This window comes from Falco cherrug, chromosome 4 (genome assembly GCF_023634085.1).
Source record: "Falco cherrug isolate bFalChe1 chromosome 4, bFalChe1.pri, whole genome shotgun sequence".
In the NCBI taxonomy this organism is placed as follows: Eukaryota; Metazoa; Chordata; class Aves; order Falconiformes; family Falconidae; genus Falco; species Falco cherrug.
In genome coordinates, this window is record NC_073700.1 from 90623599 (window position 1) to 90641829 (window position 18231).

Genomic DNA, 18231 nt, shown 5'->3' on the forward strand with positions numbered 1-18231 from the left:
AGGCCTTGGAAACACCTGTTTTGAAATCCATAATGGCTTGATTCTAATTCCTTACCTTGGCATTTCCCTATTCCTGAAAGGGAGAACTGTTTAGGTGCCATCTCCACCTAAAATTGATTTCTTCAAGCCTTCATTAACACATACCAAACTTAGAAAAAACAGAGTGTTAATTATTTTTTAAAATATCTGTGAGTACTGCATACAGAGCTAAAAAGTTACACCTGCCAGAATCCTAATCTGCATCTCAAATTTTATCAAGATATTTTTAAGATTCTTAAAATTTCTTAGGCAATCTCAGGGACAATATTTTCTAAACTCTGTGAAGTACAAGTTTGAAAGCTTTTCTGTATGGGAACATGCTTATGGATTTCACATTAAGGCAAACCAGAAAGGTCTCAACCTCACAGGGATCAATAACAATCAAAATAATAGACTGTCATGTGTACATGTGACATGTGTACATGTACATGTGACATGACATAGTACTTTCCACTGAGACTCCCATCCCAGAAAGAAAACAGAATAAATGCAAGTAAAATGTTGTAGGAAAGAACACATGGCAGCTGAACTGTAATAATGTCTAAAGCAAAAAAGATGAACGTTATTAACCAAAATTGCTAGTTAGTCTCTTCCTCCTTCCCCACCCACTTGAAAATACACTACTTGATAAACTTGTAGCAAGTCCAGCATAAGAAAGAGGCTTTCAAATTTTATCACCTAATAGGATATAGAAATGGATTTAAAAGAAAGTTTGAAAGGTCTTAAGTGAATGTAATTTTCTCTAATTTACAGTTTCTTCTAGCCTTTCCACATGTGGAAATTCACTTGGAAAGTTCCAGAGAGAGAATTTTCACCCTCCTACATGTCACCTCTGTCTGATACAGCTCACAGTTCGCAAGAATGCAAGGGACTAAATCCTTACTTGACATTGGTAATTGCAGACAACCCAAAACAGAGCACAACTACTTACCTTTGGGATTGCAGAAATGTGTACCCACTCACCCTACCTGGTGAAACAGAGCAGTTCAGAAGTATGCAGAGGAGAAAAATGGCTTACAAAAAATGAGTTTGCAACCTCAGCTGGGCTGGTCATTTGCAGCGGTAGAAAAGCACTAGGGTTGAATTATGGCACTATGATTTGTTCACTACTGTGCTAGAAACTCTTAAAGCAGCCCAAGGAGGAGAAAACAGGAGAGGCTCTATGCTTAGTTTTCCTAGGACAGTAATAACATGAACAATGAAAGCCAATAGATAAATTTTGCTTCGGTTGTTTTGTTCATGTAAGGTTTTTTTTCTTCTAATGTTGATTTTTCCACTTCCTTCTCAGTCATACCAGATTATCATCTGTTCACTACTATTCATATACCAGTATCCAACCAACCCAAGAAATGCTAGTTTCAGCTTTTCCTTTTTTTTTTTTTTTGGAAGATGGACTGACCATATTTGTTTTTGATTACTGGTCTTTGAACTTACTTTGTTTAAGTGCGGTCATCTTCTGAATATATCACTCCGTAAATATGTCGCGGTAGGGTTTCATGTTTGCTGTTTCTCAATGACTTCCAGATCAAACTTATTCAGTTTGAAACCAAAAAAGATGGTACGTGTGCTTGGTTTTGGGCTGGGGTTTGTTTTGTTTCTTTATAAGCGTGGGGGGAGGGGAACAGAGACGGAAGCAAGGTTAACCAGTATTATGCTCTCAGCCATGTCTCTGGAAATTAGGCTGGATCATGCCTCCTCACCATTGCCAGTAAGAAAGATTTTGCAACCTGAATTTCACTAAGGACTCCTTTATGACATGAGAGACAGGATAGCATATAGTTTGTTCTGAATAGCCCTCCTGGCACTCTACTGGCAAAAGGATTGAAAAGTAATGACAGACTTATTCTCTCAAGTGAAACATGCATATGAAAGTGGTAATACACATAGGGAACAGATCTGTTGACTAAGAACATGCCATTTTCACAGAGTCACTTTTCTGACCGTAACCGCACTTCATACCCCAGACACAGTTTTGTTTTCCTCCACTGTGGCACAGCAGATGTGAAACATTTAAAACCTTTTATCAGGACCCAACCTACAGCTACATAACAAAACAATCCCTAAATTTCCATCCCTGGCATTTCAAATGTCCTGTGACAGGGTCAAAAATCTTGATAAAGCAAAACTCTCACACTGGGGAAAAAAAAAAACCCAAAAACACAAAACAAAAACCAAACCAACACAGAGCCATGATTCATTGAATGGTAAGAGATGCAGATGTCTCCATGAAGTCCTGTTTTGAACAATAAAAGTTTTAAAGATGCAATTTCAGAAATATCTCAGCTTTCCAGCTATATTTGCCCAACACAATATAGTGGAGGAGGAGACAATATACAGGGTTTAATTTCTGGGAAATCTCAGTTGCCTCTCTGCTGATATGCATGTTTCTACAGTCTTTGGTTCAAGGCAGAGACTAGCCCCACCCCCACCCCCGAAAGTGTCATTTATTATGTTTTTCTTATGAAGTGAGGCAGTGAAACATGGGGCACTTCAGAAGATGGCTGCATCTTGCTATAGCAAATATTCCAAAAAGGGGCTTATGCAGAACAAAATTAGCAAATAAGAAGAAGGTCCCTCTATCTGCTAAAATAAAGTACAAGAGAGTGTTTTAAGGGCTCACCAGCAATTTCTCTTGGCCTAGCAGACCACCACAGACACTGTAAACATCCTGGGCTAGTCTGTCTGTGACAGTTACTCCTTTTTAAAGGTAATACTCCCAGAATCCCCTTTTACAACACACCCTGAAGACATGAAACAAATCAAACTATCCATATTTTGCAATAGTTTCTTGGCATGATCCATGTGGTAATTAAAAAACTTTTATTGGAAATTGCTGCCATGGTTTGCAGGCTTCCTTAATCCAGCTATGGTATCTGCGGCACCTCCAGGCACTTGTCTTGTTCTCATAATACAGAATCAACAATACCATGGCAGGGCTTGAGGGAATGTCTGAAGATGATGAGAACTTAGAAAGGAATGCCAGTATGAAAACTTGGCTGGTGTTTCACTTATTTTTTTTGTTTATTTATCTAACCATTCTTTTACCAGGAAATATCACATGGAAAAATGAAGTCTTCTTTTGCAGAGGTATACAGGCCAAATAGTACTAAATTATTTTAAAACAAAATTAATTAAAACAAAAACATTTAAACACTATGATTCTAAACATGGCCTTCAGCTACATACATGCCAAGCTACAGCAATTGCAATGCAATAAATCAGTGTGAGATATATACTAACAAAGTAAAACCCTGATTTTTGCCAGGACAAGGGCAAAGCTCTCTTAAATATTTTGAAACTGCACTCTTGAAATGATCAATTATCAACAGACAGCTGCATGGGGGTTTTGTTGGGTTTTTTTGTTTGTTTTGTTTTCAATGAAATTTAGCCCTTCATTACTGTACTTAGTAACTACCATTTGTTTGGTTCTGACCTGAATAATCCAACGTGTTACTTACTAGTTTTCAAATTCTCATCCCCTTCCATTGCATTTTCTCTTCCCCCTAATACTCACATCAAAGCTTTCAATGGGAAAAGCTCACAATATCCTCCTGAACTAATTCTGCTTATCAGTTTCACGAAGATGAAAAAATCCAAACAATGTTTTATATAATGTCCTATGAATACAAAATTCAATGTGTTTCTTTTGTACCGTATACAAAAGTCTTTAGCCCATTCCAAGGAGAAATGTCACCACACCGTAATACCTGGACTTGCAGTACTCAACAAGCCTTTTTTAAATGTAGGATCATTTTGAGGAGGTACTTGGGGGGTGGGGGGTGGGGAAGCATGTACAATTAAGAGTTACCTACATACCTAAATACGGTTTTCCTGCTTATTTCACTTTTGGATATTAGTAACACAGTTCTCCACACTGGTTTGCTGCCCGTCAAAGTGCACTGAAGTGTAAAATAAATAGCCCTCCACCTCACATCTTTCCCTTCTGAAGTGCTGCAGTTTCAAAGAGTTTATATGTCTACTAATAAATATACTCCAGCTGTGTAGCTGTTGCTTAATACTAACACTTATCCATCTGGTGGTATACACTACCTCTGCCTTTCTACTTCTATGGAACATGAACACAACCAAATTCAGCAAAGATCAACCTGACTGACACCAACCTCAGCCCATCTTTTAGACTTTCAGGGGGTTGCTCTGCATGTGGCACAGCCTCTCCATCCAGTTCCCTAAGGTGACACTAGTGCTGCTTGGACCTCCATGCCTTGTAGTGAGACTGTGACTGCTCTCTGTCAGCCTTGGAGGAATCTGACAAGCCGGAGCAGGTCCAGGAAGCAGCAGCCACTGACCTCCTGCCTCTGCAGGTGGGGTGGCTGTGAATCCCCAAGCATGCCTGGCTCCACGGTGCCAGCTTGTTTGTGCTTGGGCCGTCTTTGAAGCCTACGGTCAAGTTACAGAAAAGATAACCTTTCCCTCTATATTCCCCAAGGCTGCCTCAGGCCTATTGCTGTGCCCCTGGGTTTCATCATCCTGGGCAGGCAAGGGTGGTCACCAGGAAGCTCGTGAGACATGCATCACCTTATGGTGCACTGGAGCACTGGCTCAGCATGAGCCCAGAGTGCTGGGCAATGTATGCCTGTTTGCAGAGGCCTTTATAAAAGGGACAGTAGAATTCAGGGAATTAAACAGTTAAAAACAATAGCCTTCACTCAAGACTATTTATTGTTTGTTTTAAAACTCCAGTAATATGTATTCCACCAAAAAAAAATTCTTGTTATTATTCATCTGCTGAATCTGCCTCCATCTTATTTGAAGCAACAGATAAGACAAAGCAAATGACAGGCAATTTAACCTTCCTCAGCAGACAAATACTGTTTATCTTATCATGTAAATTATGAAAATAGACCTAGAGGATTTGGCACAGGAAACCTAACACCCCATAGGTTAAAAAAAAACCTTTAGGAGAAAATACCAAGCAGTCTATCATTAAGAAAAAGGTGTGAAGGGTTGGGATGATGTGTTTGAACTACCGGTGTCCATTCTGACAGTGACCAACAGAAGCTTTATAATCATTTATTACTGTCTTACTCTGACGCTGGTAAAAATACAGGAAATCTGAAATCCTGATATATATATATATTTTTAATATTGACAATTGACTTCTCTTTCTTTGAATAAGGGATGTGGGAATTAATTAATCACATACATTTTTCAAACCCTCTAATACAACTAGTTCAAATACAGTGTTACTGGTTTCTAATTACAATCAAAAGAACACACAAAAAATGGGACAATCAAGACATCATGGAAAGAGAAAGAATTAATTTAGAATATAATCAGAGCACAGCGGATAGCATATAAAGGGAATATAGGGTAAAACAGGTAGAAAGAAAGTGGAAACAATTTCTGTGAGAGTAGAACTGAAAAGACATCCATATCGTCCACTTGTGACTGAGTCAGCATATGGCCCTTGATTAAATACCTAAAATAATCCTGACAGTACTGTACTTGTTCCTTGCACTGCTATTATGACAAACAGTCCTGGCATGAACCAGGTCCACCCTCAACCCTAACCTGTCTTAAAAAAAGTTACAGTACCCCTTGCAGGCAATTGACACGCTTAGATTCTCCACCTGATTTTCAAAATCTGCTGCCTGAACATGTGCAGCCTTACAAAAGGGCAGCTACGCGCTTCCCAGCCATGTAGGGAATGCCACGTTTTGTCATTCTGTGAGTGAAGAAAGAATCAGGGCAGAAATATATCAAGGCACCAACCAGGACTGGATGCACCAGCAGCTGGAACACACAGATACCCGAGACCAAGGCCAGGCAGTTCACTCTATTGCACAGACCTATACCATTCAATAAGGACAGGGAGCAACTCACCACCACTGTGATTTTGCCGCCTTCGAGAGTCTGCTTTCCTTAAACTAGTTCCTACCTCGCTTAAGCTTAAAGAAAGTCCTGCCATCCAGCAGCTCTTTCTAAGCAGCAAGGCATAAAGTACTAGCAGTTAAATATGTTTTGCATTATCTTTAGCAAACACCATCTCAGAGCAAAAAGATTCCAAGGCCATTCCAAGACCTTCAAATATAAGACAATCTCATGTAACCAAAGCCAGAGGACCAAAGGGAAAAAGGGAAAGGTATGTTTTCCAAGCAGGACCCATGCTAACCAAGTGAGGGGTAACCCTAAGCTTCAGTAAATGCAATTATGTTCCCTGTTACTGTTGTGAGACTCCCACAAGACAGCGTCTCTCTCTGGCAGGAGTGCTGTGGCATGCTGACTGCAACAGGCAGTTATGAAGAAGCAGTCCTTGGTGTGGAGGTGGGCTAACAGGTAAAACATTCCCTCTGTACAGCTTAGAGCACACTGACCAGCTGATGTGGCCAAGCAGCTGTCATAATGTTATCGGTCAGTATACCACACTGGGCATGTAGAGATTTGAAACCACAGATGGCTAACTTTGCTTCCTGCCAGACATTTATTTTGCAATACAACAAATGAAAACAGGCCTTTGCATTGCAAATGCCATATTTAATGTATCTGAACATGAAAGCATTTTGTTGACTTTTTTTTTTTTAAAAAAAAGTTTTGGGTAATACTTGCATGTAAACAGAAGGCATGATGGTCAAATCACATTACCTTAGAGTAGCAGTAGGACAGCAGAAGTCAGAGCAGTGAGGCAAAGGGGGTTTTCAGTCATCTTGAAGTGATCCATACCAAGCTGCAGAGGTGGGCAGAGGTATGATGGACTCTTCTTGAAGTTTCATGTTAATCTGCAACAAAATAAAGGCAGGCTGATGAGTTGAAAGCTTCTCCTGGTATCCTTGTATATATTCTCCTGATATACCTGTATAAATAGCCTTATGAAATGCAAAATAGGAAATTGAATTGCCCATAGTTATCACTGTCTCACTACTTCCACACACACTACGGTTTTGATGTGGTACTGACTTAGAGGAAACCATTGGCATAAACTCATTTCACAGATGACTAAACAAAAAGGAGATTATCATCATTTCATTTGATGTTGGTAATTAAAGGTTTTAAAAAATAAAATGAAAGGCAACACTCCCTTACAGTTTGGAGACTAAGTAAAAGCATATATAGCTTTACAACATATGTCTTAAACCAACAAGACTTGATCTCCTAAGCCTTTGTTTCATGTATAATTTATGTAGATATACTGTACTGTGGGTTTTTTGGTGTAGCTAATGTTTGGGTCTTTAAATGCAGTAAAACAAAAGGAAACTAAAATGGACACCATGTGCAAAATCCACAGTCCACACTATCTTAACCCTTTGGTCCTGTACCTTTCCAGCTACAGTTTAATCTGAGGCTATCCGTTTTTATCTGAAAGGGCCAACAAACAGTTAATTTTTTTGACAGCAGTTGACACAAGCACATCCAATACAATACACTGATAGAGCCATTTAAAAAAAGTTTCCACTTACTTAGGGGCCATGGTCGCATAAGATATGTAAGTAATATTGTCTACTTTTCCATAGCTTGTACATGGTCTAAGTAATTATTATTATATATTTATTTTGTTAAAAGGAGAGACTTTTGTTTTGATTTCTTTGCTCTGATCCCACTTATTACTGCTGTCTTTGAAACTCCACAGACACTGCGTTTCTTTTACTGACTGGACATTTCTGAAATAGTACCATTATCAGGTATATCAGATTGTTGGCAAAAGCTTTGGCACCAAAGAGACTCAACAAATAAATTTCATCACGCTGACCCTGTACTAAACAGCAACTTTATGTGGATAACCTCATGGGAATGGAAGTTGAGAAAGAGCTATTTCAAGGCCGCCAATAACTTAATCTCTGTTCAGTTCATAATGCAAAGCCATTTCTGTTTCCTTTGCTCACAGCACTAAAGAGTTTTTGGGATACGGTAATCCTCATAAGGTGGGGAGGGCAACGTGGGGGGTAGGGGCTTGTGGGAAGGAGAGGAGATCCCACCCAAATTATGCCCCATTTTAAAAAAAATGAAAAATAAATAAAAAGCTAAGTTTTTCATCTTGGAAATTCTCAGCCTCAGTTATGTGAGTGCAAAAAGTAACTTTTATTTGAAGAACTAACACTCACTTCTTTGTTAAGAAAACTTAGGGCACCACCCAGCAGACATGAAGGCTCCTATGTTATCAGCAAACTATTTCCTGGGTATACGTTCACCCTTTCCATGCAGCTTGCTTATTTTTTTTTTAAAAAAAAAAAAAAAAAAAAAGAGAGAGAAGAAAAAGAGAAAGAAAAAAGGCAGTGCAAACAAATTCTGTAACACTGCTAAATGATCTCTGTTTTGCTGCAACAACTACTGTATTGATGTAATGGAAATTTTGTAGATGTTCTGCTTTGCAGAAACAAAATTGGAAAGGTGCCAAGGGGAACCCTAATGCAGCCTCGCATGTTCTTTCCAAGGTGAAAGGGGTCTGTGCCTGCCTGCCATCATCTAAGAACAGGCTGTAAGAGTCGAAGACAACGTGCACAGCTGAGAAAAATAACCTGGGTGGAAGAACATGAACCCCCATTAATGGCTAACCTAACCCCTTACCCACAAACATAAGACTAGTTATTCTGCAAATTTAGCATTGCAAAGCTTGAGTTCTGAAGAGGAATAAGCTTGAATGATTATGTTCTCTGCCCATCTGCCTCTCCTCCCAATTTTGAACTTATAGGCTGGTCTGAACTATGTTTGACAAGGGTGTGGAAAGGTAGGACTCACAAAAATATCAGGTTCCCATAAATGTCCAGAAAACCAAGGACAGGAGAGCAGGAGAAGAGTCTGGTCATGCCTCCACAGCAGTGACACCCACCCACAGCAGCTGCCAGCAGCTCTTTCCTGCATACCCTTCTGCACCTGCAAGTCATCAACTAGAGGACCCTGCAGCATCCGATGCCTTGCACCCAACTGGGAAGCATGGAAGGGTGCTGAAGAGATGGGAGAAAGAAACAAGGATAATAGAGGGTCCAGCTCTGTGGTGTGTGCAAAGGAAATCAGATATACTGTGGGACAGCCCATCACAAGCATAGGGAAGGGAGTCAGGTTATTGCTGTGGGCATCTAGAGCAAAATAGCTGTTTTTAGTGCCACAGTTTATGGAACAATTAGTCCTCTTGCTGGATCCCCATTCTCCCCCCAACAAACATTTTTTGTGTGAGCAGCAGGACTAGCAGGAAAGGAAGATTACACAACAGCCAAAATGAATAGCAGGCATTACATACAGGAAAGTATTCCTTTCTGCAACCCTGGGAGTCACCTCAAGTAACAAACCAGACAGTGATATGGCACAAACTTAAATCCAGAAGAACAGAGTTGCTTGGGCCTGTAATAACACTATGTGTAGCAGGATGGTGCAGGATTCACAGACCAAGGTGGTTGTACAATGCTTATCAGAGGACTGCAGTGCTCAGGGATCTTCTGCCTCCCTCCCGTCCCAAAATTATGGATCACTGTCTCCCCAGCACTGTTTAGCAGCATAACCCAGCAGTTTGCCATGAAGTCCCCTCCACACTCTTGCACAGAAATCTCATTGTTTCCCAGGAAAGTGCAGCAGAAACCCAGCATTTGCCAGTAGCAAGACACTGCAGTCGCCTTGGCTGGCTTCAGATCTAGTGTTGAGCGACAGAGCCAAACCTCCGCAGAGAGGCTGGGCCTCAGGCATCAGTCAGCTGCACAGATGCTGGGGGCTTACAGCTACAGAGCAGCGTGAAGAGTACTATGAACATAAAAACCAGGTAGTGGACAACTTTTTCAGTTGTGGTGTTCTGCCTTTTTGGGGAAGGGGGAGTACTGAGAAAGACAATGACCTCTATCCCCCTGCTAGTCTGACCAGATGTGCAGTACTAACTTTTGACTTTTAAAATACATTGCACCTTTTCATGAAGCTGCCCTTGGAAATCAGCTGTACCAAATGTTACTGTGTATATCAAGGTACAGTGTATACAGTATGTTAATATCTATAGGACTGGAAGAAGAGATGAAATAGTCTTATGAGAGGATGCTTTTTTTAACTACAGGTTTAGCCTATGGATTTCACAGATTTAACTAGAAGCAAGCAGCCGCAACCTTGCTATTTCGTCAAGCCAGAGCTTTAAACACACCTTTGCATTTCACCAAGTTTTGTCCTTGAGAAAGTCAGGTGTCCATGATTAGCGTATCCTGACATTTAACCAGATATCCAGTCCAAATGCAAGAAAAACAAAGGGCTGTTGTGATGGGACAGCTGCTTCCCTCTGCAGACAGCTTTTGCAGTTTCACTCTCTTTGTCTCTCAGTTCATTGCCCTGGTAAGGTGTCTAGCAGCCAACAAATAAAGCCCAAAATTTAGGAGCCTGCAAATGCCAAGCAAACTGTGCATGCACATTAACGAAAGAAGATCCCAGGCATTTTGCCCTGGTAAAGTAGCATAGCAGAACAAAACAAAGACAGAGTTTCAAAGTATATCTTCTGGAAGCCTTTTGCACCCTTGACAATGCCTTTGTATTTCAGGGCCTTTTAAACTGGCCTTGTCAGGCTAGAAAGACCTCTGCACAGTCAAGAAAATACTCTTTTATAAGACCCTGAGATATGATAAGGCTGCAAATCCCAGGTTTTAAAGAAACAATGACAGCAAAAGACCAAACAAGTAAAAGAACAGAGGATTAGGATCAGATGAGCTATGAGGTAAAATTACAATGGTTTACATTTTTTAAATATCAGGGAAAATGCTCAACTGCAAGAATGAATTCCATGTTTGGTTTCTAGCACCCCGCATCTCCAAGAGAGCTTTTTTTTTTTTTTTTTTCTTGTTTCTTTCCACTTTGGCTGCTCTAGATAAGAATTTTTCCCCTCAACTGGTAACTCTTTCACTCAGTCTTCAGTAAAATGTCAGCAAACAATTGTCATTTGGTATCTGTTAAAGATAATGCAGGTGGAAAGGGGAATACTGAAATCCAATACCTCCTTGTAAAAATGTACTGTACTATCAACAGCAGATAAACTTCCTTTTTCACTGCTAGAAACCTGACCTTGTAAATACACTTACTAGGATAATGGTAAGGGAATACCTATGCAGCTTGTTTGGGTAAGTTATCAGCAGGTCTTCCTCTCCGAAGGCAGAAGTTTTCTGGAAAGTAATACCTGACCCAGCTTTGCAACAGCACCTTAAGCTTTTCTCTGGATCTCAGTATAGAATGGGTGAGGTTGTGAGACAGTTGTAATGGGTCCTGTTCTGAAGTGCTGGGCACAAAGTGGCAATAAGGTCAGTATGGTGTATTCACCTTGAGCCAAGTAATTCAAAGAAATCTCCTTTCCTTAGCTTTCTCAGCTAAGGAAACATCCTCAGACATTGTTTGGAAATACGTTATCATCAGAACTGCACTTTACATTCTAGAACTTTGAAGTGAATGTGTTATTTACAGGATGATTTAAGAATAAATTAGGGAACCTCTCCTACTGATTAAAAGCTAAGTAAAAGTCAAACCTACTAAAAAGCAAAATACTACTATGCTGTATTTTTGCACTACATGTTTATATTTTAACTAACTAGTCAAGTAAGCTTTTAGTCACCAGCCCTGCCGCACACCCACCCACCCACCCCCTTTTTTTTTTTCGAAAGCTGCAAATCCCCTGAAAAGAAAGGAGATGCTCTTGAAGCAAATTTTACTAATCAAACCCAGATCATGGAGCTTCTGTTCATGTAAATATGCTACTCTCACAAATGCAGTGTCAATAGCACTTCAAGAATACCTCATAAGTAAATTGTTGGACTAAAATCTAGCATTTTTTTTTTAAGTACCTTTTGGAAGTTAGCTCAGGAAAGAATTATCTTCCAAAGATGATTATTTTTTTTTAATTTACTTCAGTCACATGAATAGTCACATTGAAGTCACAGGAACCACCTGTATTACAAAAAAAAGCAGGATGTGGCCCAGACTGACTCAACTAAACTCCATGTTGTTGACCTACATTCTACATGTAATTCAAGTTAGGCACTACTTGAGGCTGTTTTACATCTCAGAAGTGTCTGGACCACAGCAATGTCACTACTACACAACTGCTTTTTACATGCTTTAGAACTTTTCAGGGAGCAAAACTTGTGAAAAAAGGTTTTTTTTCTTCTTTCTGTTCTAAGGTTTAAATTGAATTGGGGTCCCACTGATTTAAGTACAGAGCTTTGAGGAATACATCTCTAAATATAATAAATGACTAACAGAAAATTAAGGGTCTGTCACTACAATACTGCCAACCCTGAAATTATGAAAAATCATGAATAACAACATCCCCATGCAATCCCCCAAACTATTCTGAAATATAAAACAGTGCCAGTAATCTTTTCATCTTACACAACCATATGTGTGGGTCAGATTCTAAAGAGCTAGAGTAAGTCTATGCAAAGACTAGAAGTAATATATGTACATACATATATAAATGTTTAACAAGGAACTTTGAAATGTCCCTTGATGGAGTTTTCCTTGGCCTGCTCCACTTGCACAGATGTTCTACCTGGTATCTCTTTTCTATCTCCTGGGCATGTCCTTTACATAGTATGACCATACCTGTTTGCTTTTCTCACTGTTACCCTAAATTTGAGCATGAGGAAGACAATACATCTTAATCAGCTTTAACTACAATGGCGTGTAATAACATTCTTTGACAGAGAAGTTATAACAAATATTTGCCAAGCTCCTGCTTTAGTCCCACACCTTTCCCTCGCCACCTCTTAAGTACCAGTTCCATTGGGAAGCTCCTGCAAAATCTAGCGAAGGTGATGGAGATAGCACTGCAATATTGACATTTCTCCCTGCTCTGCCCTGAGACCAGGGGAAATCCTGGAGCAAGGAAGACTTATGCTCAGTGGAGAAGGATCAGGTTAAGGGCACTTAAACTGGGCATATGTAAGTCCATGGGGCCTGAAAGGTTGCACTAATGAGTGCTGAGAGAGCTGGCCTATACCCACTGCAAGACCACTCTCAATTATCTTTTAATAGTCATGGAGACTAGAGTGGTTTCTGAGGACTGGAAAAGAGCAAGTGTCATTCCTATTTTCAAGAACAGCAAGACAGAAGATCCAGGAAAACAAAGGCTGGTCAATCTCACCTCAGTACCTAGAAAAGTGTTGGACAAAATCCTCCTGGAAATCATTTCCAAACACATGAAAGACAAGAAAGGGACTGTTTTTTTTAAGGGGAAATCATGCTTGACCAACCTCACAGTCTTCTATAATGAGGTGCCCAGCTTTGTGGATGAGGCTGGAGCAGCAGATGTTGTCCACCTGGATTTCAGTATGGTCTTTGATGCTCTTTCCCATAATAAAGGTGCTAAAATACAGGTTATGTAAGTGGACAGTAAGGTGGGTTAAGAACTGGCTTAATGGTTAGGCCTAGAGGGTTGTGATTAGTAGCACAAAGTCCACTTGGAGGAAAGTCACTAGTGGTGTAGCCCAGGGGTTGATACTGGGGTCAGTATGGTCCAACACCTCCATTAATGACCTAGAGACTGGGACAGGGTGCACTCTCAGCAAGTTCACAGACAATACAAAACCAGGAATGGCTGACATACCAGATGGTTGTGCTGTCATTCTCAGAAAGACCTCAACAGGTGGAGAAATGGGATGATGGGAATCTTACAAAGTTTTTCCACATTTTCCCTTGCTAAGTATTGCATCTGTGGAGAAATAACCCCAGGAACCTATACACACTTGGATAAGACCAGCTGGAAAGCAGCTTTGCTGAGAAGGACCTTGGGGTCCTGGTGAGCAACAAGCTGTCCATGCAGGCTGATGCAGCCTTACAGCAAAGCAGCCAGCACTGGCACTGGACGCCCAGAGCAGTAGTGGAGTTCTGTATCAGAGGAGACATTCAAAACTTGACTGGACACAGTCCTGATGACTTGATTAAAGCAGGGGATTGGACCAGATGATCTGAAGAGGTTCCTGCTGTCCTTGGGAGTTCTGCCTTACCCTTCTCTTACAGGAGACAAGTAGGGGAACACAAAGTAGAAAGCAGTTTCCAACACCATTGCATCTAGTCCTCCAGTATCAGAGATACATTAACAAACTTTTGTAGCTTCATGTTAACAGACTTTCATAGCTCCACCTTCTCTGCCCCTGCAAGACTCTCAGTGCTATAATGGTCAGGAAACTTGACTTAATTCCCTGCTTAAATTTCTCCTAAGTCAATAATGATATATTCTCTGACCCATTTCAATCTTGCATGGTTCTTTATTTTCCATTTCATTTACCCACTGCATGAATTTTCAGTCATTTCTGCTTAGTTTTCTGTTTTTCAGACTGGAAAAAGGTACCTTTTTTCTGCACTTGTTCTGGTTTTGAGCCATCTCCCTCAAAGACTGTGGAAAAGGCTTTACAGCTGTTTACAGGGCTTCACAAATAGGACAAAACTAGCATGTGCTATATGGCACTATACATCACCATCTCTTCTAGAAGTGCTTCTTTCAGTGAACACAGACCTTACACTTTCCTTTTCATAACTGCGTTACCAGTGCTGCCCTATAGTCAGCCTGTCAGGTTGGGACTCTTGGAGCCTATGCTTCTTTTTTTTTGCATGACATTCCATTTTGCACTATAAGGTCTTCCTTTTAAAAAGTAATACTTTTTTGCTAGAATATCAGTAATGAAATCCATAGCACTAATATGGCAGGATCTATCACTTTTAACTCACTAGACCCAGAGCTGCTTTTCCCTCCATTTTTCCTTCACCAAGTCTTAGCTTTTTCCCCTTTATCAAAGTCCATGCTAGAAATTTCACAAATCAGTTGTGAAATCTGGATTAACATTTACGCTAAATTATTCAGTACTCTGGACTGCTGAAAGCAGTGCAATCATGTCCACAGTACATGTGTGCATGTATTCAAGCTACCACTTCTTCATGAAAACATAAGAAATTCCCACTGAATTTAAAATGACCCTACAGGTGAACAGCATTAAAAACCAACCAGTGAAACAAGTAGAGGTTACTTTTATAGCTGGATTTCTTCAGACAGCTTTTTAAGGGATCTCAGAGGCAAAGCAACTGAATAATATATATGTAGCCAGAGGCAGATAATGCATATCTGTTAATAAAGCACTACTGGAAGACAAGAACAAGAATTTAAAACTTCTTACAAAATATCAAGTGTTTTAAAAGCCCTGAGTAAAAGCTAAAAAAAAATAAAAATAAGAAAATCATTATTGTTAAAGTCATGGGCAAAACTTTTCTTTTCAACAATCTTCTTTATAAGGTATCAATTCTAAGACACGCTATACCCAAGAAGTAATGTTAAATATTTGCACTCTTTCCTGAATTTTTTATGTACCAAGCCAGCCACTACTTTTAGACGAAGATTACAACGTCTCTTTTTTTACACTGTGTCTTCTGATATTCATTCATCTGGAACTTGTACAGAACTTCTTTCTGAATCATGTAGTATCATAGATGTTGTCATGTACTTACAAGTTGTAAAAACAAAACAAAACCACCCCTCAAAAAACAAAAGGAGTTATGGCACACTGGATGTCGCAGCGCAGGTTATGATGTAAAATCCATTGCAAGCCATAGAAGCTAATGCTAACAAATATAACCAGTAACAAAAATTTAAGTATTTTATTACAAGGACTTGATAAAATGATAATATGAATGACATCATATTGCATTGGTCTTCTTGAGTGAAAGTCAACAAATAAAAGCAGTACAGTATTTATACAGCAGGCGGTAAGCAGCATGCAACCAGAAGCATTTACACTCAGGAACAGGGTGATGATAGCGAAGAAGTACAGCAACTGGTTTCAGCTTTATATATGTATTTTTTCCTAAGTACCACCATGTAGTGGTAAATATGTAAGAAAAGAAAAAAACCTGTTATGATGTGTTTAGCTATAACATTGTTGTTGGAATCCGTTCAAAGACAACTGTATCTGCAGCAGCCAGATCCATTGCTTCATTAGTTCTTGCAAGGAGAACACCGCTAGCCACTGTAAAGTTAATACTCCTTTTCTTCCTAATAAATCATATAAACGGATATACCGTAATACCCAGAAATACCACCTAAGGAAAGGGACAGCTGCAGGAAAGACCTGCCTGACACTTTTGATGCCTCTTAATAGTGCAGAATTTGCCTTTTTGAACAGGACATAGTTTCTGTATTCAAAATAGTACTATATAAGTTGCTTTCAGTTTTAGAAACACCATGCCCCGCCCCGCCCCACCCCACCCCCACGCTTTTTTTTTATTATTAGCAGAAGACATTATGGGTTGACAGTCTGGAGAAATAAAGCTAGTGGCAAATGTTTCAGTGTAACAGATTTTAATGGAAAAAATGGAGTAAGATCATTGAAGCTGAAACACACTGTTGGAATGTACCAGTTCTCATGAGATTTTCTAAAAAAAAAACCACAACAGAAAACAAACAACAGAACCCAGCCTTGGAGTCCCAGTGTGAAACTGTGAGGATCAAGGACAGCCAGCAGCTCACAGGTGGTTGAGTGCTCGCTGTGATACCTGGCTTCAGAGCATTCTTTCAGATAGTTGCTCACATCCTGCATCAGCCTCTTAAAATCAGGCCGTACTAGGGGCACCCACTCTCACTACAGCTGCTCCGCTTCACATAAAAAAAAAAAAAAAAAGAAATATTAAGTGCCACGGAAGAACTTCCATAGCTGCAAAGAGGAGCATGGGAGAGAGATATTGTGGAAGAGCCTTTATGAGGCTGCTGAAAGACAGCACAGAGCTGGATATGTGCCCCAAGCACAGGGGTGTTGGCTGGTCTGCGTGTTTGTGCTAGTGTACAAGTACACCCACACTTTCTTCACAAGATGGAAAACTTTTAAAGTCACTCCACCCCCCATCCCCCTCAACCTCAATGCAACAGGAACATTTTTTGATTACATTAAAGTTTCCGAGAACAGAAAATATATTTGTTACTCAGCTCTCAATATTACTTTTTTTCCCCAGCTAATACAACCATTGCTGAAACAGTTCCTACTCTTATGACTAGCCCCAGTGCAATCTGTGGTACTACATTCCTGAGTAAGGACAGTTTTGTGAGCGATGACCAGAGAAATGGGGCCCAATGTGTACATTTTTATGTGCAGCCAGAACCTTGCAACAAGCACATTTTGCAAATAAAAATAATCAAATATCATTACCCATAGTGGGTAATTGGTGAAGATGTTAAATACTCAATACTTAGTCCTACTTCACCATTAAATATTCTTTACTTTGTAAAGAACTGCCTTGAATTTCTTTCCAGCTTTTTCTGACCATCCTTGTCCCGAAAAAGAATTTAAATAGTGGCTCCTCATTGCTGCCATTACATCAGAAAACGTAAACTCTGACTCTTTTCAGATGGCTCACCGGAAAGAAATACTAAAAAAAAAATATACCTCTTTGCAAGGAGCAATCTTGTGTTGGCAGGAAAATTGACAAGATGACCTAATAGGCCTTTTCCATCTCTAATTTCCCTGAGTCTCCTACTCCTGTGTGTGGGGAAAAATAACTTGTCAGCAAACTTATTATAGAAGAAAATACCACAGTAAAAATAGTCACAGAAGAGCCCACCAATTCTTTGATGTAAGATATGAACATTATTCTTGTGACAGTTGCTTATTCCTAACTGAGAAAAACACATTCCCAGATTCTGTACAGCAGTCAAGAATTGCAAGTAGCAGTGGAAACAAAATAAGCAAGCTAATAAACTATTCTCAAATACATAGGAAGTTAAAGATGTTCAATCAAGCTTCTATTTACTTGCACAGTACAATTTTTATGCCTTCTTGAAAAATAGAAATTTTTTGTAGAAACAGAGAATTTGAAGAATAATGAAACAATGCTATTTTTTTGCAGTTGTCAAATGTACCATCTCTGTGGGGTTTTTTTTAGGTTAGGGTCAACCTAGTGCGACCACCACTGATTCTATCTTTTCCTTAATTCAGACAATTTTTAAAAGGCAAAGCAATGAAACAGTAGGAAATACCTAAAGATGCTTCTGTTTCAGGCAAACATTTAATCAGGAACATGCATTTAGCAATGCAAACAACTCATGAAAGAGCTTCCAATGCCAGGTCCTGCCACTAACATTGCTTTCACAGTTACCTTTAGAATTTTACTTGTTTCCTGACATGAAGACAATGAAGACAAGAACAACAAATATACATCTAAGAATCTTCTAAGCACATGTCATTTAAAGGAATTAGAGGTAAGGCAGAGGAGATCTGATCATAATTAGCAAGGTACTTATGTCTTGTATGT